This window comes from Malania oleifera, chromosome 2, assembly GCF_029873635.1.
Source record: "Malania oleifera isolate guangnan ecotype guangnan chromosome 2, ASM2987363v1, whole genome shotgun sequence".
In the NCBI taxonomy this organism is placed as follows: Eukaryota; Viridiplantae; Streptophyta; class Magnoliopsida; order Santalales; family Ximeniaceae; genus Malania; species Malania oleifera.
This window is the reverse complement of record NC_080418.1, coordinates 89,232,633-89,259,771: the sequence shown is the minus strand read 5'-3', so window position 1 is coordinate 89,259,771 and position 27,139 is coordinate 89,232,633.

The following is a 27,139-nucleotide window of genomic DNA, read 5'->3' as shown; positions in this document are numbered from 1 at the left end:
ACTATCTTTAACATCTATAGTTCCTTCATAGGTTACTTCTATGTTGTCCCAAATTTCTTTGGCTGACTTACGAGCTATGACCCTATTAAACTCATTAATGTCTAAAGCACAATATAGTGCATTCATGGCACTAGAGTTAACTTGCATCATTTTATTGTCATTGTCGGTCAAGTCTTTTTCTTCTTTAGGAACTTCTTTAGCATATACTAGTTTAGTAAGAATGTAGTCACCATGTGCGACAAGCTTCCATGCTTTCCAATCCATGGTTTGAATATATATCCTCATTCTTTGTTTCCAAAATGTATAGTTTAAACCACAAAAGATAGGTGGTTTAGTAGAGGATTGACCTTCGAAAAAAGGGGATACACGTAGGTCTGCCATTTAGACCTTAATATCGCTTCTAATTAGGATTTTCTATAACTAGGCTCTGATACTAAATGAAAGTCAAGGTGTAGTCCTAAGAGGGGGGTGAATTGGGTTTATAAAAATTCTTTTAAGTATTTTTACAAATTTACTACTTTTTGTATACTTAAGCAAACACACAAGAATGTTATGATTCTAAATACTCAATTAAACCAACCACAATCAAAAACACAAAACCAATCACAAACCAAATAATAAACAATCACCTAATCACATAATACTTAACCAATTTGTGAAAGCTTGCATCACTTTCTTATTTCAGCGTTTGCCAAATTTCAGGTGTTAGCCCTATATCAATGATTTTTTATAAGCTTCATTTAATCAAGATTTCCACAAGCGATTAATCAATGTACTCCCTATAAGGTTTCCATAAAATATTAACCAACATACTATCTTAGATTAAAAAGTCTTCTCAATCTTAGCTTTTCAGCAATCCTGCACTTTGGAAATACAATTTGTATATGCTGAAATTTAAATAGAAAAGGGTAGAAAGTGAGACCAATATTTTTTATGAGGTTCGGCTTATCCCTAACCTACGTCCTCGCCTTGGGCAAGACCACCTAAGGATTCCACTAACATGTTCCTTTGCAGGTGAAACAAACCGATTGCAACCCTCCTTTAGGGTGGAGCCCCTCTCCAAGTGATACCCCACGCTCGGTTACAACGATCCAATGACTTGAATGATCAAGAAACAAGAAATAATAAATAATTTCTTTTGCACAAAGAATGCTCTCATATAGAGCTGGTTATTACAATTGAAAGCACTATATACTTCAATAACAAATGCCAAAAGAAATTGAATTGAAGCTCAAGAACTAATTCACCGGATTTCTTCTCTAGATAGGAATAAGCAATTCAGATGTTTAGAGCTCAAACAAGAATGATCAGCGCTTCAGAATCTTAGCAATTTAGAATGAAAGAGTAAGCAAGAGAGCTTTGAGAGAGCAAGAGAGCTTTTTTAGCTTGAGAGCAGATTTTTCAATACTTGGTATGAGTTTGATTAGAGGAAACAAGTATTTATGGGCTCAAAAAGGTTTAATTCATGTTACCCAAGTTTCTTGGAGTGTTTCTCAAGTTTTTACAAAATTTGGGGCACAATAAACTTAAATTTGAATTTTAAAACTTCTAAAAAATATAGCCGTTAACAGTGTTCAGGTGCTTGAGGTCTCGGGGTCAGTCACCTAAGGTTCCTTAAAACTGTGAATTTTCAATTATAAAACAGGGTCAGGGACATGAGGTGACAAGGGTCAGTTGCCTGAGCCTACACTGCCTCTTTAGAAATTCTCCAGGAAAATCTTTAGGCACTTTAGCTTATTCTTTAGTCGCCTGAACCATTATATTTTTTATTTTTCAGTTCAATTTTCAAAAAACACTTAGCTCTTTTGCTTTGTTACTTATAAAAACATTTTTTGGGGTTCTTAAAACAAGGTCTCTAGGTCCAGGATAACCCCTAATGAGCTTCCAAACATTTCCACATGATATTCAGTATGAAGTACTTACATAGTTTATCCTAAAGCCTTAAAAGCTCTAAGCTTGAAGTCTTCATAATGTCTTTACTTTGAATCCTTTTAGACTTGAACTTGAGTCAACTTTAGTTTTCCATATGCTTTGCTCATTTTGAGTCCATTTGAGCTTCCTTTGGATCACTTTAAAGATGAGTGTGTCTTTATAGTACTTAGTGATCTTGAATTTGCATTTCTTTTGATCTTTTGAACTTTGTCATTTAAGCATTCCTAAAACATCATCACTTAACAATAATATGTTAAATCAACCTTCATTTGTTATCATCAAAACAAGATTCGAAAGCCATGCTAGGCCAACACTCATTTTACTTCTAAGTGTCTAATTTTTTACTTTGGAAGATTTTCTTAGTACCGTTAACTCCAACATGTCTAGTTCAATGTCATAGACATGATGGAACTCATATTACTTAATTTGGAGCTCATATGCCCGATTTGGACACTTGAGTTCCAAAATCAACTAAGTAATTTTAACTATTAAGGTTAAGTTAGTTCTACATATCTAATTTTAAATTAGGGAGAAATTTTTGCATATCAATAGTTCTAGCACATCCAATTAAATATTAAGAACATGTTGTAACTGTCCCCACTCAATTTGGATCTCATATGCCTGATTTGGAGTCTTAAGTTCCAAAATGAACTAAATACCTAAGCTATGAAACTCATTTTACTTCTAAGTGTTTAAGTTTCAATTAGGAGGAGTTCTTGGGTGCCATCAACTCTGACATGCTCATGTCAATGTCATGGACATGATGGAATTGACCCCATTTAATTTGGATCTTGTATGCCCAATTTTAAAACTTGAGTTCCGAAATCAACTAAGTACTTAAACTATGAAACTCTGTTGGAATTGGTGTATTCCCAATAGAGGGGTGAATTAGGTATTAAAAATTTTCTCCTAGGTTTAACATCCAGCAGTAGTATAACACAACCTAGGGTTTTTCTATACAATTATAAACCCAATCATTCACAATAATAAATCATAAACATGAAAGTGCTGAAATATAAATTGCGAAAATTAAAAGCAGACACAAGAAATGTTATCGGGGTTCGACCAATGCTGCCTATGTCCCCACCTCAGCTCGCAAGCCTTAAGATTCCACTAATGCTCACTTAATAGATGGAGCGACACCAATTACAACTAGGTCAAATTTCCAGGGCTGACCTCAACCTTTAAACATTCTCCTTACGGGGGGGTGGAGAAGGCCCTATCGATCCTTACGAGATAGATCAAACCCCCTTAAGCCACGTCTGGAATACAACAATGAAATACAAATTTGTGTACAATTCAAAGTGCTTCTATCACATGCAGATTTGTACCAATACGCACATACAATAATCAATGCACTTCCAAAAGATAGATCTATAAGCTTAGTGAAGATGTGTGAACCTACTCTCAATATTATGTCAATGTGCAATCGATGTATGAGAGTGTGATAGCAAAGTTTCTTTGAAACAATCTACATAAATATATCAACCAAAAATAATGTTTCAAATATTTCCAAAAGTATAATAAAATATCTCAAAATGATTTTCAAAAGATTAAGCACAAGAGATATTTGAAAAGCAAGCTTGTCAAAAAAATGTTCTTCAAAAAACACAAGCAAGCTCAAAACTCTTGCAATAAAGTGCAAAGACTCACAAGCTTGACAAGTTTCCCCACAAAAACGAATTTATAGATTAAATCTATAGGGAGAACTTTGAGCTTAACTCTCCTAAAATCAACAATCAATATGAGAGTATAAGCTTGTATAAACACTATGGAGTAACTTAAGATACTCTCACTAAAAAAGGTTTTTCAAGGGCATGAGTAAAAGTGAGGAGTATGGGCTTGAATGGGAGTGAGAAGCGCAAAGAAATTTCTGAGAGAAATTTTCCTAATCAAAGCTCCAATCTCTAATTAATTTTTTCAAATGGACACATATACATAGCCTCACTCAAAAATATTACCAGTGGGGCATAAGGGTAATAATTTATATAAAAATAAATCCTGATTTACTCTTAATTATCCACAGTAAAAATAGGCCAACCCCAGACTTTCAGTTGACTGAGCCATAGGTTTTGAACATGAAGTTCAGGTGCCCGGGGAAGGTGAAAAGTGACCGCTCTAAGGTTCGGTCGACCAAGGACACTACGTTCATTTCGGTTCGGTCACCCGAAGTTATGTCAACATTTTGACTTCCCTATGTTCGGTCGACCAAGGTGTTTTCAACACCAAGGTTCCGTCACCCAAAACCTTAGTATTTTAATCTCTAAGTCCTATTTTTGAAAAATGATTTCCCTTGAAAGCATATATGAAAATGGGGACTTTCGTAAGTGCTAGTGCAAGGACCTAGGGTCTTTTCTAAGGCCTTTTCAAGTATGCCTAAAAACCTAGCGTCGGTCAACCGTCTTGTCTAGGGTCTTTTGATTAACCTACAGTCTATCTACGACATTACTAAGCTTACAGTCTTACCATGCATGCAGATGCATTAATTATTACAAACCTTTCATTATTATCACATACCCAAAAGATAAAATGAAATATAAAAATACAACTTGAAACAGACAAGGTCTTCATGCTCTCCTCCTCAACAATTCCATGGATTGCACCAAATGATGTGCTCATTTAAGTGCTTCTCGACAACATTTCTCATCTTTCATTCGTTCTTAAAAAAGTAAACCTACTCAAATACTCAAAGCACACATGTGAGATACTGTGGTTTGTCATAATCAAAATAGGGATGTGATCAAAAAGTCAACAAACTCATTTGACTTCTAAATATCTTTTTTTTTTTAACTCAAGATGATTTTTCGCATATCATCAATTTTGGCATTTCCACTTTAATGTCGTAGACGTGTTGGAAGTGATCTCACTAAATTTGGACCTCCTACACCTGATTTGGACACTTGAGTTCCAAAATCAAGTAAGTGATTTTAACTATTAAGGTTAAGTTAGTTCTATGTGTCTAAATTTCAACCAGAGAGGAGTTTTTGGGTATCATTAGCTCTGGCATGTCCATTTCAATTTTATAGATGTGTTGGAGTTGGCCCCACTAAATTTGGATGTCGTATGCCCAATTTGGACACTTGAGTTCATAAATGAATCAAGTACCTAAACAATGACACTCATTTTACTTGTAAGTGTCTAATTTTTAACTTGAGAAGAGTTTTTTGGATACCGTTGGTTTTAGCACATCCACTTCAATGTCATGGACATGTTCAAACTAATTCCACTCAATTTGTGCCCTGTATACTCGATTTAGACACTTGAGTTCCGAAATCAACTAAATAATTTTAACTATTAATGTTAAGTTAGTTATACATTGTTAGAGGTGTGGTTCATATTTAAGTGGAACGCATGCGCCGGGGAAGCATTGTGATGCAAATAATAAGGAGGCTAGTGTCATAGTCAAATCGTTGACGGTTTCAGTTTGTAGTACAAACAGTTGTCGATATTTAATCGTCTACGGTTTCATTCAGCATAAGTTATGGATGTTTGAATTTGGACATTAGTAGATTAGGGGATTCAGAGGTTTTTCCTCTAGGGATTGCTATAGAAGTTTTTTAGATGTAGTCTAAGTCTTCTGTGTGTGTTTTTTTTCTACGCATTCAAATCAATAATTGGTGTCAAAGCTAGGTTGCAATGGCTAGGATTTCTTTAGTAGAGTTCAAGATTGGTAAGTTCGATGGAATGGGAAATTTTGGACTTTGGCAGAGGAGAGTTAAGGACATGTTGGTGTAAGAAGGTATGGCGAAGGCACTATATGGGAAACAGCAGGAGGGCATGGATGACATGAGTTGGAAGGAGTTTGAAGTGAATGATGTGGTTACTATGAGGCTTTGTCTGGTTAATGACGTGATGTATCACGTCATGGATGATGAATCACCAGTGGCAGTTTGGTTGCAATTGGAAAGCCAGTATATGTCCAAGTCGTTATTGAACAAGTTATATCTTAAGCAATGACTCTATAGGCTTAAGATGGTAGAGGGTTCGAACTTGAATAAACACATAAATGCTTTTAATCAGATCATCAGTGATCTCATGCAGGTTGATGTGAAGTTCAAGGATAAAGACAAAGTGTTGATGCTGCTCAATTCCCTACCTACATCTCTTACTTATGAAAATTTTGCTATGAATTTGACATGGGGAAAAAAGACTCTAAAGTTGGAGGATATCACAAGTTCCCTATTGAGTTTCCATCATAGGAAGAAGGTCAATGAAAAAAATACTCTAGGTGAAGGGCTCATGGCGAAGGCGAACCAGGATCGTGAGAGGAGCAAGTTCCGGGGTGAATCGAGTAACAATAGGGCATAGTATAATTCCAAGGAGAGGAAAGATGTGCCATGTTTTAAGTGTGGGAAAAAGGAGCACATAAAACCCGATTGTCCAAAGGGGAAGAAGGGGAATGCTAAAAGTAAAGAAGGTTCGTCAAACATGATAAATGTAGTGGACGAAGTAGACTCTAGGAGCGGTGATGGTGACATGCACTCAGTTTCATCCAAGTTAGACGAGTTCATGGATTCTTATATCTTAGACTTAGCGTGCTTTTACCATATGATGCCTAACAATGACTAGTTCACCACCTACAGATTGGTGAGTTCTTGTTCTGTTCTGATGGGAAACGATGTTGCTTGTAAAGTTGTCAGGATAGAGAATATTTGAATCAAGATGTATGATGGTGTAGTTAGGATATTATGTGATATTAGGCACTTTTCGAAGTTGATGAAGAATCTAGTTTTGTTAGGCACCTTAGATTGTAACGGGTTTAGTTACAAGTCTAAATCTTGGGTAATGAAGGCGAGCGAGGGAGTTCTGACCGTGATGGGCTAAGAGTACCGAGGAACATATATACATTGCTGGGTACTTCGGTTGTAGGTGGAGGTGTAGCCACAGAGTTTGAGTTTGACAGTGCCGTTTTGTAGTATATGCGGTTAGGGTATATGAGTGAGCATGGAATGAAGGAACTTCACAAGAGAAATCTTTTGAAGGGATTGATTGAGCTAGAATATTGCATATTTAGTACATCTAAAACTAATATTTTATTAACTATTTAATTTTATAAATATTGGTTTTAGATGGAAAAATAGTTAAGAGGCATGAATCTAGGTTGTACATTTAATTGTTAAATTTTATGACTGTAGATTTAACCTATTGCACATGCAATTTTCCATCTTTAGCTTGCTTGTACTTAAGTCACACCGTGTCTAGATACATTCTAAAATCCTTATTTTTTATCCTTTGCACTATAATTTTTGCCATTGTAATTATATTAAGGATTTAATTTTGGCATATGATGTCATGAACTAATTAAGCATTTTTGTAAAGGGTAAATTTTGTGAATTAAAGAAGAAACAAAAAGAACACAAAAATGCAAATTATATGGGCCATGCACATGGAATTAAGGAGGAATTAAGGGGAGGAAAAAAAGGCAGCACGTGAAGCCCAAAAGCATGCATGGGCCATGCATTTTAAGGCCCATGCACAGTGTGAGGAGCAGCTTTGAGGGAGCTGTGGTGCGCGGAAATCAAAAAAGAAGAAAAGAAGAAAATTTGGATATATGTAAGCAACATGTGAGGCCCATGCAAAGTGCATGAGCCATGCATTTAAAGTGGGCTTTGTAAAAACAAATTAGAGATGGACCATCCAATGTGTAGGGAAGATGGCCATGTGAAAGCAAAGGAGAGTGGGTCGTGGGGCTGAAAATACTACAAAAAATAAGGTTATTAGTGACGGTTTAAAACCGTCACTAATAGTATTAGTCACGGTTCTATCAGTATTAGTGATGGTTTTAAATTTGTCACTATATGTGCGGTTACTACTACTTATTAGTGACAAATTTCAAAACCATCACAAATAATGGAGTATTAGTGACAGTTTTATTCCATCACTAAAATCCTAAGACCGTCACTAACAATTCTACATTTTCTTGAATCAAAATTGTCACTAATAGTCAATTATTAGTGACAGTTTTAAAACCATCACTAATTCTCACTAGAGCAACTATTAGTGACGGTTTTTGAATTATCACTAATAAAAGACTATTAGTGACGATTTTGAGCTGAGAAAATGTAGAATTTATAGTGACGGTCTTAGGATTTTAGTGACGAAATAAAACCATCGCTAAAACTTTAAAATATGGACTATTAGTGATGGTTTCAGAACAGTCACTAATAGTTTAAAATTAATAATTTTTTTTTTATTTCATTCATTAATTCCTGTAAAAACCTATAACTACATTTTAGCATACATAACATTAAACCAAAATTACTAAAAAATTCATAAATTGTTTAAAATTCAATTTCAAATACAAATATAAATACATTATACAAATTCAAATTAAACTACAAAAATTCATTTTATTTAGATAACAAAAAATATTGAAAAATTCAAAAGTTGCATCCGACTGTAGTGCCTGGCATCGTCCTGATGTTGTGACAGTAGTCACAAACCCTACAAATTAAAAGAAGCCCAGTCAACCGGTTGACCAGCCTTCATACGAAGGTTGATTCGGCATACCAGATCATGAGACCAGGCAGACCGAAGCTCGCGAAAATGGAAAATCACCTTTCGTCGATCGACTGGACCTTGGGCCCGTCGACCGAACCTTTCGGGTTAAGCCCAATTTAAGCTTCCAATGGTCAGAAAAATTTGAATTGAATTGTTATTTTAATGTCCAACGATCATATAAAGGCCATATTTCAAAATCCCCTATATAAACCTTGCCCAATCACTTTGCAAATGTTAGAGAATTATAGTGAAAGATATATTGTTTATTATTTGATTATTTCTTACATTTTATACTCATCCCAAAGATCAAATTTATTTTTCTCCTACTTTCTTCTTGAAAATAATTTTGGATAAAATCTTTTGAGTTATTCAAAAAGGGATTGAACATATATTTTATCTCATATATATTTTTCTTGAAAGCCTTCTTGTTTCTGAAAGGTCAATCATTTAGAAAGAAATCCCTAGTTTCTCCTATTCTTATTTTTTAATATACTTTTGGGAAAAAAATCTTTTGGGGTTATTCAAGAGAGCTTTGAGCATATATTCATTTTACATATACTTTCTTGAAAAGCCTCTCATATTTGATTTCACAAAGGTCAATCTTGAAATCATTTTCCATACTCTCACTTTTACTTGAAAAATATTTTCGAGAGGAAAAACCCTAACTTTACTGAGCTTCATTTCTAATAACATTTAAGAGTGCATATATATTATTTTCAATTTTTCAAATTAGCTTTTGAGAAGCACTTCATTGTACGAAAATCTTTTCAAAACAAGCTCTTCGTAGTTCAGGTTATGAAGCATGGCCAAATGAGGGTACATCACTATAAGAGGGGGACTCTACCTTGTAAGGAGTGGTTTATGGTTCGGGTACAGAATCGGGACAAGCATGGGGTATCGCTTGGAGAGGGGGCTTTACCCTATTGAAGGGATACCAAGCATGGGGTATCACTTGGAGAGGTTGGTCCACCTAAAAGGACTGGTGTAGACGATGGCTCCGCTCTATTGAAGGAGTGGTATAGTGCAATCCTTGAGTGGTTTGTTCAAGGCAAGGACGTAAGTGGGGATAGACAAACCTCATAAAAAGCTTGGTATCTCTCTCTCTCTCTCTCTCTCTCTCTCTCTCTCTCTCTCTCTCTCTCTCTCCCCCTTATCTCATTTATATTTCTACACGTGTATGATTGTATTTATATTGTTGTGATTACATACATGCTTTAAATTGTGATTGGGATATTATTTGGTGAACTGATTAAATATTCCACAAAAGTTTTTAAAATTCCAATTGACCCCCCCCCCCTTCTTAGGATTACACCATTCCTCAAAATTGATTACACTGTTTGGAAACAAAAAGAAGAAGAAGAAGAAGAAGAAGAAGAAGAAGAAGAAGAAGAAGAAGTGTACTTTTATCAAAACAGTGGAATGGAGGGCTTCAAAAATGATTGTCCAAGGGAACTATATCCCAGTGAAAATTATTCATGATATAGAGTTTCCTAAACTAGTAAGTGAAATGAACGAGCATGATTTAAATTTAATGCAAATCAATTCTAGTGCCATGAACATTCTTTATTGTTCTTTAGATACTAATGTATTTCATGAAATCATGGAAAGTCAAAGTGCAAAAGAAATATGAGAAGAACTTGATAGGAGATATGGAGAGACCAAGGAGAAAGAAACCACCACTCCAGATGTTTCAAGCTTAAAAGATCAAGAAGGAGAAAATCACTGCTTTATTGCCATAATCGATGAAGAGTGAAAGTGCAAAAGAAATATGGGAAGAACTTAATAGGAGATATGGAGAGACCAAGGAGAAAGAAACCACCACTCCGGATGTTTCGAGCTAAAAAGATCAACAAGGAGAAAATCACTACTTTATTGCCTTTGCCGATGAAGAGGTACATTCCTCTCCTTCAACTTCAGTAAATGATTCGTGCAATGATTCTAGTAGTATATCTTGTGATGATTATAGTAGTGGATCATGTGATGAATCTAGTAGTGAATGCATGCCAACTTATGAGGAACTTCAAAAGGAATATATTAGAACTCATAAGTTTCTTGTTTAAATACATAAACGATATACTTCTTTGAAAAACAAGAATGCAACTTTAATAAAAGAATTAGAATAAAAAAATTTTGTTGAAAAGGAAAAAATTTGAAAATCAAGATGTTAGAAAACAAGAATGAAAAAGTGATAAAAGAGCTGGAAAATATAAGATTCCAAGTTTCTATTGAAAATAAAAAGGATCTTCATATTTCTTGAACTTAATAGTGAGATTAACAAAATGGCTAAAGAGCTTGTAAGATTACAAGCAAATTGCAAGGGCATAAAAGATTCAAAAATATACTGAAGCCTTAGAAGTATATCACCGTGAGTTTTCTTTCTAGATTGAAAGAATTCAGAGTAGGCTTTAAAAATTTTGTGAGAGATTCATAGCAAAACTCAGTAAGGAACTTCAGAGAATTTGAGAGCAAGAGAGTTTTGAGAGTTTTAAGAGCAAAAGAGCTTTGAATGTTGTGTATTTGCTTGGTGTATAGAATCCTTAGCATTGGGGGGGGGGGGGGGGGTATTTATAGATGTTTAAACAAGATTATTTCATGCTCCCTAAGTGAATTGGAGTGTTTTTCAAGTTTTTATAACGTTTAGAATTCAAAAAATCAAATTTGGAAACTTCCCGTTATAATTAAAATTTGAAATCTCAAAGTGTCGATCGACTAGGAATAAAGAGTCAATCACTTGGATTCATTAAAACACTAAAAATTTCAAACTCAACAATGAGTCAATCGACTAGGAACAATGATTCAGTTGCCTGGGTCCTCTCGGGTTCTCTCAAAATCAGTCTATTTATTTCTCAGTCGCCTGGATTGACTTTGTCAGTCGCCTGGACAAACCAAAAACTTGACTTTTCATTTTGTTTCCAATTTATTTTTGCTCTTTTTCTTTCCCAAAAATAATTTAAGACTTTTGAAAAATATTTTTCGGGGTTTTTCGAAAACTTGGTCTCTAAGTCAATGAGTTTCGTAATGAGCTTCAAATTCAGTCAAATTATAATTGAATGAAATACTTACATAGAGACTCTTTTAAGATTTAATTCTATTCTAAGCTTGGAGTTTTCATGCTTGTCGTTTGTTTAGTCCATCTTGCCTCTGAGCTTCAATTCTATAAGCTTCCATCAATTCTATAAGATTTCATCAAGGTGTCTTTGGAGTATGTTCTTTGAGCTTTCATTTCTTTTTCATATATTCTTGCAATGTGCTTTGTGACAACTTTGAACTTAAGCTTAAAAACCTGATTCCTGAAGTATCATCACTTTCAAACAAACATGTTAAATTACCTTTTATTTGTTATCATGAAAACAAGATTAGTATGCCATGTTAGGCCAACAATCTCAAAATAAAATTTTAGTAATTCAATCTTGTGTATCTTACAACTTTTACCTCAATAAAATAATCAATTACACACTTGTTTTATCTCAGCCGTGTAATCAAAAATTCAGTATTCAACACTTATCTAAATATTCAATCTAACACAACCATTGGAAATGATGTGGGGGTATTATCTTCGGTTAAGGTATGGTTATTCGGACAGTTCAACCTGAAGGACTTGGGAGAAGCTAGTCACATCTTTAGGATCAAGCTTTTTCAAGATCGCAAGCAAATGATGTTGGGCTTATCACAAGATACTTATATCAATATAATTCTTGCCCGTTTTAGCATGCAGAATTCCAAGGAAGGGTTACTCCCTTTCATACATGGAACCACTATATCCAAGGATCAGTGTCCTAAAACACTGATTGAGGTAGATAACATAAAGGCGGTTCCTTATGCATCAGTAGTAGGAAACCTCATGTATGCTGCGCTTTGCAGTAGACCTGACATCTATTTTTCCATAGGTATGGTCAACAGATATTAGTCTAACCTAGGGTGGGAACACTGGATTGTGGTAAAACATATAATCAAGTACCTAAAAAGGACTAGGGATTATATATTAGTTTATCAGGAAGATAGTCTAGTACCCATTGGGTACACAGACTTAGATTTTCAATCAGATAAGGATTCCAGAGATTCAACCTTGGGAAATGTGTTTACCTTAGGAGGTGAAGCAATTAGTTGGAGGGGCATCAAGTAATCATGTGTTTTTGATTCCACTATGGAGGTCGAATATGTGGCAGCCTCTGAGGCAACCAAGGAGGCCATTTGTCTCAGGAACTTTCTATTGGATCTAGGAGTGGTGCCTTCGGTACAATCGCTTATTATACTTTACTATGATAATAGCGAGGAGGTTGCAAACTCAAAGGAACCCAGGACCCACAAGAGGGCAAAACACATCGAGCATAAGTATCATATGATACGAGATATCATGTAGAGAGGCGATGTGATGGTGACAAAGAATGCATCGACAAGCAACCTAGTAGACTCGTTTACAAAGAGCTTACCAGCTAGTACTTTTGATAGTCATGTAGAGGGAATGTGGGTGAGATGTATGGAAACATGGCTTTGAGTATAAGTGGGAGATTGTTAGAGATTTATATTGAAAGACATGCTTTATGTAATCAACTTTATGTTTATTAATAACTCCAATTATTCCATTTTAATGAGAATTTTGTGTGCAATATTTGCCTGACATTATCTATTTAATGATTATACATGTGTCTCTTTTATTCTATATAGTAGGTGATCTAGTGTGTAGAGTATGGCCTACACACAGAAGGTTAGATCATCAGTTCTTATAGAATATAAGTTTATTTGTTGGAATTGGTGTATTCCCAAGAGGGGGTGAATTGGAATTTTAAAAAACTTCTTCCTTGGTTTAATCAAATATCAATAATACACAACCTAGGGTCTTTCTAATCATATACCGATTGTGTAGATAATGATATGAGAAAATTAAATCACGCGCAGCATTCACAATATATTAAATATAACATACATGAGCAGAAATGGAAAATAATAATAGACACATGATATGTTGTCAGGGTTCAACCAATACTACCTACGCCCCCACTTCAATTAGCAAGTCAAAGGATTACCACTATTGCTCACTTAACAAGTGGAGTGGCACCGTTTACAACACCTTACCAGGATGGTACACCTAGTCTCTTAACTGGGTCTGAACTAGTCCGGGACTTTTCACAGGCAAGTCTCCCTCTTCGAGCCGACGCCTGGAATACAATAATCAATATGAAATTGCCTACAATTTAAATGCTTCTCCAATAAGCAGATATGTACCGGTAACAATCAATGCACACCACACGGATATGAACTATAAGCTCAGTGCCAATGAAGTGTAATCACACTTAATCTAATGTCAATAGGCAATCAAGTGCAAGAGTGTGAATGTCAATAGGCAATCAAGTGCAAGAGTGTGTTCTCAAACTATCTTTGAAACAATATATCAATATACCTCAATCACAAGTAAGGTTTCAAAGATATCCAAATATAATGATCAAATATCTCAAAAATGATTTTCGAAAATATTATGCACAAGAGATATTTGAGTATAAGCTTGTAAAAAATATTTTGTTTCAAAAATCACAATTCAAGCTTAGGAGTCTTGCAATACAAATGCTAAGACTCACAAGCTACCAAGTTTTCCCCACGCTATTGATTTATTGATTAAATCGGGGGGAAAAACTTTGGGCTAAACTCTCAATTGAAAAGCAATCACACAATCTAAACAGTGAGAGTTATGCCTTTGTAGGATCTTTCAAGATATACTCACTCAAAAAGATTTTGCAAGGGAATAGTAAAAGGATGAGTATTTGGCTTAGTATATAAAGAAAAGGCTCTAAAAAATTCAGAGGATATTTTCATTGATCAAACTCCTAATCTTGTCTTAATTTTTGAAAATGAGCTCAAATATATATACATTGGAAGAATTATGACCGTTGGGGACACCAGGGGAATTATTAAAATTTTTTTTAAAAGCATTTAAGAAAATTAACTCTGTTTTAACCCCAAATAACCTCAGTAAAAATTGTGCAACCCCAGAGGTTCGGTCGACCATTTTTAAGGTTCGGTAGACTGGATTGTTCAGTTCGATCAACCAGGGTGATTTTGAATTGAGGAGATGGTCGACCAGACTTGAGACGATTTCAAAGCCTCCGAGGTTCGGTCAACCGGGCTAAGTTCAATTGACCGAAGTTGAAAGTTCGGTCGACCAGGCCATTTTACAACTAGGAGTTTGGTCGACCAAGGTGTTAGGATTTCCCACGTGCCAGTTCGATTGATCAGGGCGTTGCACTTCATTTTGAAATGGTCGACCAATTAGTCAACTTTTTGACCCTGGGGTGGTTCGGTCGATCGAGAGTTTATGTGTGTTCAGGTTCGGTCAACCGAGCACACTAAACTTTTGCGTTCAATTTCTAACTCCCTTTTGAAGACACCCCTAATCACATATTTGTTAATGTTGAGTTATAGGGGGCTTTTTCATGCAATAATTTTGGGACCTATGGTCATTCTAAGGTCTTTGAGCTTTTCAGTTTGTCCTAAAAATTTGGAGTCGGTCAAACATCCTTAAGGTCCATCAATGGTCTTGAGTTTATAATCCGTACATGCATGATATGCATTGATTATTACTGACCTTTCATTATAATTATAGACCCAAATGATAAATATCAAAATACAATTTAAAATAGACAAAGGCTTCATGCTTTACTCCTCGGGAGTTCCAAGGATTGCACCAAAAGATGTACTCCTTTGAGTGCTTCTCGGTCATCCATTTCTTATCAGTCATCTTTGCTTTATAAAAGTAGATCTATTCATACACTAAGCACACAGATGAGATACTGTGGTTTGTCATTATCAAAACAAGAGACAAATTCAAATAGTCAACATTATTATTCACAGTCTTAAATGGAATTGGACACGCCATTGGTAGGACTATGGCATAAGGTTTTAATATGTCTATCTTGACTATAGGGAATGGTATAGTTCCAAATCCTTGTACTAGTACACTTTTTGTGTATAGAATAGGACCGTCTTGGGGTAATTGCTTTTATATTGACTATATAAAATAATTAATACCTCGTGATTATTATGAGTGCTTATGCTCTTAATCCTAATATGATTATTGGACATGTGAATGTAGTGTTTATTACTTTGATTCATAGAAGAGTGAGATTCTTTATGGGTAAATAAGTTCAGTGAGTTGGGTAATGACATTATGTATATGGTGAACATTAATTATTGATGGAATCCACGTCCCAGTATTGGGATTGATGATACCCCCTTGAGGACTCTTATAAGTTTTGATTGTGTCAAACTTTGCAGGTGGATTTTATATCTGAAACATCAAATAAGTTCAGTGAAAGGTCTCAGGGAATTAATATGTCAATTAATTAAATTGTCAGTAATTTGATTTAATAGACAGGTATTTGTAATCTTTACGTGGGGAGATAAATAAGCAGTTAATAATAGGACCTCGAAATTTAATTTCAAATATGATAGTGAGTGCAATTATAATTCTTTAGTGGTATGAATTGTAATTAATGTAATTAAGGAATAATCCGGGTCAGATTAGGAATTCTTACTTACTTTGGAAGCCCTAGTTATATTTGCCCAGAGGTCCCTACTGTAGCCTATATACACATGCTCCATTCAGCAGTGAGGATAAGACGAAAATGGACACACGGAGGCAGACGTCCTCTTGAGAAGCAAACCCTAGCCACTGCTGACAAGCCCACTCTATAAGGAGCAAGGCGTGTTCGAGGAATATACTAGAAGATCCTTGGTTGTCATCAAAAGTTCTTCTTCGATCTCGCAGATCCGAGAGTTCCCCTTCGTGCTTGTAGATTCGGGGGTTCTTCTTCGTGCTTGTAGATTCGAGATCAAACCAAAGAGATCTTGTAGGTATGATCCTAATCACATAATTAGGATTTGCAAGATTAAATTTTTATTGTGATCCGGGTTTGAAAGATCGAATTTTTGTTTAACCCAGGTATGCAAGATCATTTTTTTTTTTTTTTTGTTATTCGTATGCCCTACCGCCAGATGTTAGGGCTATTCCATAGAAGGCCCCTTTACTTTATACTTAACATAACCCATTTGTTTAACCCTAGTAGAAGAAAACACATCATAGTTGGTTCTTTTGATGAAAAGGGTGGATGGAGTGGTAGGACCCAGATGATTAAAAATGAGGTTTAAAATTCCTCCGTATGGAAGAATTACCCTTCGAGCTTCCTCTCTCGAAATCATCCATTTTAAAATTAGGCTAGGCAAATAAAGGTGTTTGCCTTTCAAGAGACACCACGTCACAAAACAATTAAGGTAGGAGATATAGTCATGTGACCCTACCCTTGGCAAAATGTTGTAAATGATGAATTTTGTAAGATTTGAGCCTAGAGATTAAGCTAACAATACAATGGAGGATTACAAAAATATACGTGAGCTTTTGTCATAATCAAGGGTAAAAACTCTTCAGGGGTAAAAATCTTGAGCCATTGTCCAAGATAAGCCAACCCGAGGACATTCAAAGTCTCCTTCTTAGATTCCTAGTCTAACAGCTAAGGTTTGAGGGGTGGTGGCAAAAGATTTTTTCATGACCTGAGTGGAGGTAAAGGTTTCTCCCTTTATCATATTTGAATAAAAAAATTTAACTAGATTGGGATATACTCCTTTTTCTTGGTAGGTGATAAACCTTTCCCAACCAAAGGCATTAAATAAGGGCAAAATATTCGGAACATCTTGTCTAAATAATTCGACATCTAGAACCTTAAAGAATATGGGTTCAGTAGCTTGAGTGTGTTCTTGATAAATTTGACTTGTGTGAGGCATCATCAACCATCTATAAGTGTCGTTAGAATCATCCTTTTTGGAGGTAGAGCCTCGGTTCGCCGTTTGCTTGGTTATAGGCATGATTTTGAAGAAGATAATCATTGAAAACCTTCAAAATGAGATGGGAATGAAAGATTGAAGGATTTTTTGAAGTTTAATAGGTGGAATCTTCATGAAATAGGACATGGAGAGAAAGGCGAGTAACTTTGGGAGAGTAGAGAAATAGGGTCAGTAGACCAAGGTGTGAAAAGTTAGGGTTTTTACGAACAGTAAATATATATATTGTCGCGGGTCAGTCGATTGTGCTCGAAGGATCAGTTGCCTAACCTGTGTATTTCTTCAAAATTTCACAAGTCAATAGCGAGTCAGTTGACTGCACTCAAGGAGTCAGTCGTCTAATAAGCCTGAACTTGAAATATTAGTAAGTTAGTGAATATTCAGTCAACTAAGGGTAAGATGTTAGTCACCTGACCTTCATTACTTTTGACTTACTTCCTTATTTAACTCAACCACTAATTCTAATTAACTTTTCATTCTCAAATCACCTATCTACTGTGTAATAGACCTAATTCTCATTGTATAGAGATGAACCTATCCTTTGAAAGAGGTTTCATAAAAATATCTGCCCATTGTTCATCCATATTTACAAATTCAAGAATGATGCCTTCTTTTTGCACATGATCTTTAAGAAAGTGATGCCTAATATCAATGTGCTTAGTCCTAGAGTGAGAAATGAGATTTTTGGAAATATTGATGGCGGTTGTGTTATTATATTTAATCGGTACAACCGAATATGCCTAATTGAAATCCTTGAACTGTTGTTTCATATATAGAGTTTGTGCACAACAACAACCTGCTACTACGTATTTAGCTTTAGCAATAGATAATGCCAAGGAATTTTGTTTCTTGGAAAACCAAGATAGCAGAGATCGTCCTAAGAAGTGACAAGTGCCACTCATACTTTTTCGTTCTATGTTATATCCGGCATAATCTACATCCGAATAGCTAATCATCTCAAAGGATGTATCTTTAAGATACCATAGACCTAAGTCAGTAGTACCTATCAAATACCTCTATATCCTTTTGACTGCTATTTGGTGAGACTCTTTAGGATCTAATTGAAAACAAGCGCATATGCAGACGCTAAACATGATATTAGGTCTACTAGCCGTCAAATAAAGCAAACTACCTATCATACCTCGGTAGTATTTCATATCTTCTGAATTTCCTCACTCATCTTTGTCACCTTCTATATCAAATTTTTTGAGTAGGTCTCTTATGTAATTTGATTGATTTATGAATGTGCCATTTTTATCTTGCTTGATCTAAAGACTAAGGAAATATGTCAACTAGCCCATCATGCTCATTTCAAACTTGTCTTGTATGCATTTTGCGAAGTCTTTGCATAAATCCTCATTTGTAGCACCAAAGTAATGTCATGAACATAAATTTGTATGATGAGCATATCATTATTTTTAGACTGAATAAATAGGGTGCTATCCGTTTTCCCTCTAGAAAACCCATTTTCTAACAAGAAGCCACTTAACCATTTGTACCAAGCTCTAGGAGCTTGTTTTAATACATAGGGCTTTTGTTAGTCTAAACATGTGATTAGTAAAATGAAGGTCCACAAATTCTGGGGGTTGTGCAACATACACTTCATTTATGAATCCATTCAAAAATCCACTCTTCATATCCATTTAATAAAGTTTGAAGTTTTTATGAGATGTATAGGCTCGTAGCATTCTAATTGCTTCCATTCTAGCTTCAAGAGCAAAGGTCTCATCATAATCTATTTCGTCTTCCTGATTGTAACCTTGAGCTACCAATCTAGCCTTGTTACAAACTACAGTGTCGTTTCATCCTTCTTATTCCTAAAAACCCATTTAGTGTCGATTACCAAGTGATCAGCTGGTCTAGGAACTAACTTCCAAACCTTATTTCTCTTAAATTGATTTAACTCCTTTTCCTTGGCTACTATCCATGAGTCATCATTTAATGTTTCATTTATGTTCTTGGGTTCCTCTTTAGACAGGAACACATAATAATTGCACAAATTCTTTAAAGATGATATAGTGGACACCCCTCGTGAAGGTTCACCTATAATATGGTCTTTCGCAAGATTCCTTACGAACTTCCATTCCTTAGGCAATTCAGATTGATCTTGAGAGTTATCATTTGAAGGTGAGCTGATTTCATTACTCTCATCTTTTACTTCTTGAATTACTAGGTCTTCTAAACTTTTCTTAATTTTAGTTTTCTTCAATATCATTAGGTTTAGAAGAAAATGGATTTGCCTTATTAAGGGCTACATGAACTGATTCTACAACTAAAAGGGTTCTTTTTTTTAGACTCTAAAGGCCTTGCTGTTCACAACATATCCTAGGAAGATTCCTTCATCTGATTTAGCGTCAAATTTTCCTAGGCCCTCTTTATCATTTAAAACAAAGCACTTACATCCAAACATATGGAAGTAAGATATATTTGGTCTTCTACCCTTCCAAAGTTCATCAGGGGTCTTCTCTAGGTTGGTCCTAATGGAGATTCTGTTCATCACATAATATGCGGTGTTCACTACTTCAGCACCAAAAATACTTAGGCAGGTTATGCTCGTTTAGCATAGTCCTAGCCATTTCCTAAAGTGACTTATTTTTCCTTTCAACAACTCTATTTTGTTGAGGTGTATAAGGTGTTGAGAAGTTGTGAGCTATTCCATGTTCATCATAAAATTTCTTAACATCTTTATTTTTGAATTCTCTACCTCAATCACTCCCAATGTTTAAAACACCCTACCCCTTTTTGTTTTGAAGCTTCTTGCATAATTTGATCAACATCTTACACACGTCATCCTTGGAGGATAAGAAAAGTACCCAGGTAAACCTGGAGTAGTCATCAACTATGACAAACGCATATGGCTTTCCTCCTAGACTTTGTGTTCTAGTGGGGCCAAACAAGTCTAGATCAATATATTCTAATGGCCTACCAATAGAGATGTGCTTCTTCTTCTTAAAACTTGTCTTGGTTTGCTTCCCAAGTTGACAAGCATCATATACCTTGCCCTTTATAAACTTAGTGCTAGGTAGACCCTTGACCAAGTTTTTTTTAGCTAATGTGGACAATAGATCAATACTAGCATGTCCTAGTCTTCTATGCCACAGCTAGCTAGCTTCATTCAAGGCTGTGAAGCATTGGACTTCTTGAGATATAAGGGTTTCAAAGTTTATGCAATATATGTTATCAACTTGATCAATAGTAAATAAGGTGTCATGCTTTTCTACATGTTCGACTATGCATTTGTCTTTGAAATTAGGATAGCTTCCCAATAGGGGGGGGGGGGTGAATTGGAATTTTAAAATTATTTCAGGTTTTATATCAACAATCACAACAAGTAAAAAAAATTCAACCACAACCAATCAATAAGATAATCGAAAACTTAATCTTTGTATCAATAGCCCTGTAATAAATTGTAAGGCACGTTGATTTTATGTAAGCCCTGTGTTTATTCCAAACTCATAACTCTTCTTTGTGTTTAGCTTTTAAACAAACTTTCAGATTAATAAGTTTAGGATGATCAACCAACGTAGTCCCTTTCGATTTTCGCAATCAATGCTGATCAAGCCAAAACAAATTATCCTCTAGTATATTTAACAACCATACACTTAGAATTAATAATTTTAAGCATACACGCAGAATGTAAATATTGCTAAAAAATAAAGAGTAAGGAAGAAGAGAGACACAAGATTTTATGAGGTTCGGCTTATACCTAGCCTACATCCTCGCCTTTGGCAAACCACCAAAGGATTCACTAATTCAATTCCGTTGACGGGTGGAACAATACCAATTACAATCACTCCTTCTGTTAGGCTAGAGCCTGCCTCTCCAAACGATATTTTTTTCTTGTTTAGTCCAACAATTCTATAGCTCTGAATCGTCTATAAATAAGAACCAAGATAGAGAAGAGTTTGTGTACAAGAAAACACTCTTACAGCAGAGTAGGTTAGTACAACATTCAGCACAATAATAATTCAAATTAATTCAAATATAAAAGAATTTGAAGCTTAATACTCAATTTAGACCACCAAGTATCTTCCAAAATTTGAAAGATTCTGAATTTGAAGGCTTTACTTCAGAGTTTGAATCAGTAGCAATTCAGTAGTTGAAGATGAATGAACACAAGAGAGTTTGAGAGCCTTTTAGAGAACTTTGATTGCTAAAAATTTCTTGGTGTAAAAGTCTTTGAAGTTTGGGGCTATTTATAGATGTTTAAAAGTAATTCCTTACTCCCAAAGTTTCCTTGAAGTAGTTTCCAAGTTTTTCAAAATAATAGTGTCCAAAAAATCCGTTTAAAAATCTTCCCGTTGAGAGTTTTTAAGCCAACGTTCGAGTGGCAGTCGCCTCTCATAGAACAAACTCACAACACAAAACACTGACAGTTGCCTGCCAGAACCAAGGCAGTCACCTGGCATGACCACTTAGGTGCCTGGCTATGTTCAGGCAATCACTAGGCATGCTACTGTCTCTTTGAAAAACTCTTCATTTAATTTGGCAGTCGCCTGCCATAAGAGGACAGCTGCCTGGCCCTTCTTTCTTTCAAAACCTTTTCTTTTTCAAAAACCTTTCTTTTCTTCAATTTGAAAAACATTCTTTAGGGTTTTCTTAAAAATATATTTCTATGTTTCTTTTAATTTTATGAGAGCTTCAATTCAGTTTATACTTGAAATTAACTTGAAGTACTTACATTAAACATCCTTAAAACTTTAATCCTTTGATCTTTAAGTAAGTCCTTATTCTTCCATCGTCTTTGAATTTCTTATCTTTTCTTTGAGTTTTCATCAAGTTATCATTAATCCTTATGCTCTTCAAGATCTCTTTTTAATCCATAAGCTTGATCATATTTTGAGCTTTGTCACTACCTTTAAGTTTTTCCTTTTTCCTGAAAAACTTTCACTTGAACCACATTAAACACATTATGATTTGTTATCATCAAAATAAGAATTGTAAGCCTTGTTAGACCAATAGTCTTGTTTGAATGTTACATAAAAAACTTTATCACTCAATTTACTAATGCTAAGTAGATTATGTTTTAACCCTTCTACTAATAAAACATCATTAATTACCAAGGAGGGTTCCTTACTGACTTTACCGATGCCGATAATTCTGCCTTTAGCATTGTCTCCGAAGGTGACATTGTCCACCATCCTTTAGCATCATTGAGGTAAACTTGTACTTGTCTCTGGTCATATGATTTGAGAATCCTTTATGCAAGAACCATTTGTCTTTTGATGGAGTGGACCTAAAACATACCTACGAGAAGGGATTCAAGATGTTTCCTTCGGTACCCAAAACTTCTTGGGTCTTTTTGAATTTGTTTTAGTTTTAGTTTTGACTCTCCATACCCTTTTGATTTTAGCATTCTTTCTTTTGTATGGAAATTCAAACTTTATGTGACCCTTTTCTTTACATAAGAAAAATGTAGTGTGTTCATATGCATTGGTTGAATATGTGCTTGCATAATTTTTAGAAGCTTTTACAAAATACCCCATGTAAAGGTTCTTTTTATTCTTGTTTTCAACTCCATTGAATCCTATTCCTTTTTTATCAAAGGACATTCTTTGTGATCCAACTAGTTTATCAAAATGTCTCAATTTTACTCTCAATACCACATATTTGTGAGCCTTTTATATTTTTACCTTTCACTTGCAACTTTACTAGTTCTTGAGACATTTTGTTGATATTACTCATGTGTTCATCAATGATTGAGTCCTTTTATTTTTTAGCTGATTTTGAAGACTTTATAAGGTTCATTAATGTTTCATTTTGCTTTCTTAGTGTGATGTTTCTCTTGGATACTTTTATGAACCTTTTATGCAATGAGAATAGTTCATCTTGAATTTCTCTATATGAAGGCATACTCTCACATAAGTCACTACATGATTCATCACTAGATTCTTCAAGTGACCTAGAATAGGAATTTACCTCGTCGTCTCTCGCCATGAAGCACAAGCTTGCTATGTCTTGATCAATTGACTCATCTTCTAATTCACTCGAGCTTGAGTTATCCCAAGTAGTTGCTTTCATCACTTACATTTTCTTCTTCTTGGCCTCTTTCTTGAGCTGTGGACAATCGGGTTTTATATGTCCTACTTTCTTATAGTTATAGCAAGTTGGGGGTTCATTCTTTGTTTCTTTCTTGCTTGTTTTACCCTCATTAGTTTTTTACCCTCTAAATTTTTGAGAAAATCTCTTATTATTTTTGAAGAACTTTCCTAGTTGTCTAGTGAATAAGGTTACATTATCATCATCTAATTCATTGTCCTCTTCCTCACTAGAGCTTTCTTTTATAGCTTTAAGAGTTATTGACTTCTTTTGTTTACTACCTTCAGTAGTTCTTTCATTTATCACCATCTTGTACGTGAGAAACGATCCTATCAATTCATCTATGGCAGTGTTCTTTAGGTTTTTGCCTTCAGTTATGGCAGTAGCCTTAGGTTCCCAAATGGGAGGAAGTCCTCTAAGGATTTTCCTAATCATCTCTTAGGTGGAGTACTTTTTACCTAGTGCATTCAGAGAATTTATTATATGGGTGAACCTAGTATACATACTAGTGGTAGACTCCTCAAGGTTCATCCTACAGGCCTCATACTCGCTGGTGAGCATGTCGATCCTACTATCCCTCACACCAACCATTCCTTCATATTTAACTTCAAGCTTATCCCCAATTTCCTTAGCTGATTTACATCCCATAATTCTATTGAATTCGTCGGCATCTAGGGCATAATATAGTGCATTCATTGCACTTGAATTTATCTGCAACATCTTTGTATCATTGTCATTTAATTCTTTTTCTTCTTTAGGGATTTCTTTATAGTCCACACCTTTTGTAGGAATAGGGTCACCATGTGTGACTACCTTCCAGACCTTCCAATCCATGGTTTCTAAGAATATCCTCATTTGTTGTTTCTAGAAGGTGTAGTTTACACCACAAAATATAGGAGATCTATATGAAGATTGACCTTCGTTAAAAGCGGATACACCTAGGTGTGCCATAGAGATCTTTATGTAGCCACTAGTTTAAGATTTACTACAACCTAGGTCTCTGATACCAATTGAGATTTAATGTGTACTCCTAATAGGGGGGTTGAATTGGTTATTTAAAATTTTCTTTGCGGAATTTTAATTTAGTTTAACCCTTTTATTTTTGTATTACCACAATCAGACAATCAAAAAGATCTAATCAGTGATCATACTATACCAATCGGGAATCGTAGATATGAATATGCGAATGTAGATATGAGATTACTATCCAAATCCAAATTTCAATGCTTCAATAATTAAGCAATATACAGAATCAGTATTTCAGCAATTATCAATGATAATCCCAAGATACAATTTTAGTAATTCAATCTTGTGTATCTTACAACTTTTACCTCAATAAAATAATCAATTACACACTTGCTTTACCTCAGTTGTGTATTCAAAAATTCAGTATTCAACGCTTATCTGAACATTCAATCCAACAACACAACCAATATAGTTCCTTGATTCAAATATAGTCAAAATCAGTTATTCAGCAAATGCCTAGTATCCAGCAAGTTCACAATGATTAAGTAAGCATACATGTAGTTTATAATCTTGCAAGAATGTAGAAGGTTGAGGGAAGAAGAGCTAAACACAGGATTTTTTACAAGGTTCGGCGAGTAGCCTACATCCTTTCCTCAAGCAACCCACTGTAAGGATTTCCTTTCCACTTCGTTACCATGTGAAGTAAGCCTCTCTCCGTTCAAGGTGGAGATCCCTCTCCACTGAGAAAAACCCTCTCGCTAGGCAATGATTCAAATACCTTAACCGTCAAAAAATAATCACAAAGAAACAAACTTTGTTCGTACAATGAAATACTCTAAAACGAGCAGATTTGTACAAGTTAGAATCAATATAATTCAATAAAAATCAATATAGAAGTTAAAGCTCAGAATTATACCACCAGTGTTCTGATTATCAAGTGATTATTTGAAAGATTGAATCAGAATTTCGTATGAAAATCAGCAAGAACACAGCAACACTTTCAGAATAGCTTTCAGTAGTATATCTCAAAGACTTGAATTGTATGTATGTTTTCTATTACCCTAATGTGCGAGAATAATACATATATATAGCATAGCAGGGTTTTTTACCATTTTCCCATGTTTTCTCTAAGTTTGGAAACCAAGAAATTAAATTTGGAAACACTTTCAGTTCTATTAAAAAAGTTTAAAAGATAGGTATCAATTGACTGCACATGAGGGGTCAGTCGACTGAGTTCTTTTAAAATTAGCGCATTTGAAAAGTCAGTAATGGGTCAGTCAACTGAGTCTAGTAGGTCAGTCGCCTTTTCCTATACTGTTCATCCATTAACAAAACCAGAAGCATATTAATCGCATGATGATTAACCATGAGTTGCCTGACCACTTGACTACTTAATGTGTTTCAAAGTTTGGTTCCAAAATTTAAATGTATAACTTGGAAAACTTATTTGAGACTTTATGAAAATAATTTTTATGTATAAAAATATGTCTCTAAGTCAATGATTTATTCTAAGAGCTTCAATCAACAATATTGAAATTTGAAGTACTTAAATGAGACTTTCACAAGATAAAACTATCTAAAAGTCTAAGTCTTCATGTGATGGATCTTTTAACATTCTTTTAAGCTTTCAGTGAATCGTAAATAATCTTTGTATCCCTCATGACTTGAACATTTATGTTCATCATGGCTTATGGCTTTAAGTATAAACTTCATTCAAGTTCTTCAAGCATATCTAATTTCATATATAAAAAAAAACACTTAAGCCCTAAAACTTAACTTAAACAACCATAAGAAGTAACCTTGATTTGTTACCATCAAAACAAGATTTAGCCTTGTCATGCCAACATCCTTGTTTTTAACTCTCTTCCTCTACCACTACATATATGTGTGATGGTATAGCCCTTTTCATTTTGTAATTTCCTACACAATTTGGCAAGTCTCTCAGATGCTTCATCCTTAGATGCTAGAAATATAGCCGATGTGAACCTATAGTAATCATCAACAATAACAAATGCATAGGATTTACCTCATAGACTCTAGACTTGATTTGGGTCAAATAAATCTAAGTAAGCATTTGTAGTGGCCTACTAGTAGAGATAAATTTCTTCTTTTTAAAACTAGACTTGGTTTGTTTACCGAGTTGGTAGGCATCATAAATTTTATCTTTTATAAATCTTGTCTTAGGTAAGCCTTTAACCAATTCTCCTTTTACTAGTTTTGAAAGCAAGTCCATGCTAGCATGTCTTAGTCTCCTATGCTAAAGCCAACTAGCCTAATTAATTGCAAAAAAACATTTTACAACTTGTAAATAGTATAAACATTATCATGATGATCAACAGTAAAAAGTATTTTATGTTTAGATGAATTTTCAACAATGCAATTATCATGTTCAAAAGAAACCCTATACCCTTTATCACATAATTGATTGATACTTAACAAATTATGGTTCAAACCTTCTACTAACAGAACATTATCAATAATGAGAGAAGGTTCCTTACCGACCTTCTCGACTCTTATGATTTTTCCTTTGGCATTATCTCCAAAGGTGAGGGGTGAAGACTTGGACAAGAATCGCTCTTCTGGAGATCAAGCTACTACAACCCTCGACAAAATCTCAAAGGAGGATTAATCAGAGGAAAAAACCAAAGGTCCTACCTGCAAAATTTTAATTTACATTTTACTATGTATCTTTGTAGTTTGTATCTTCTTTTATTTTTCGTCACCCTACAAAGTCCAAAGGGTGTGAGATTTTTAGCAAACAATCATTAACATAAGCCTTCATGGTGTTCCCCAGTAAGAATATTCTATTCACTGGCCTCTAATAGGTTGTTTCTGCATTTTTTAATCCAAAGAGCATCACTTTGTAGCAATAAAG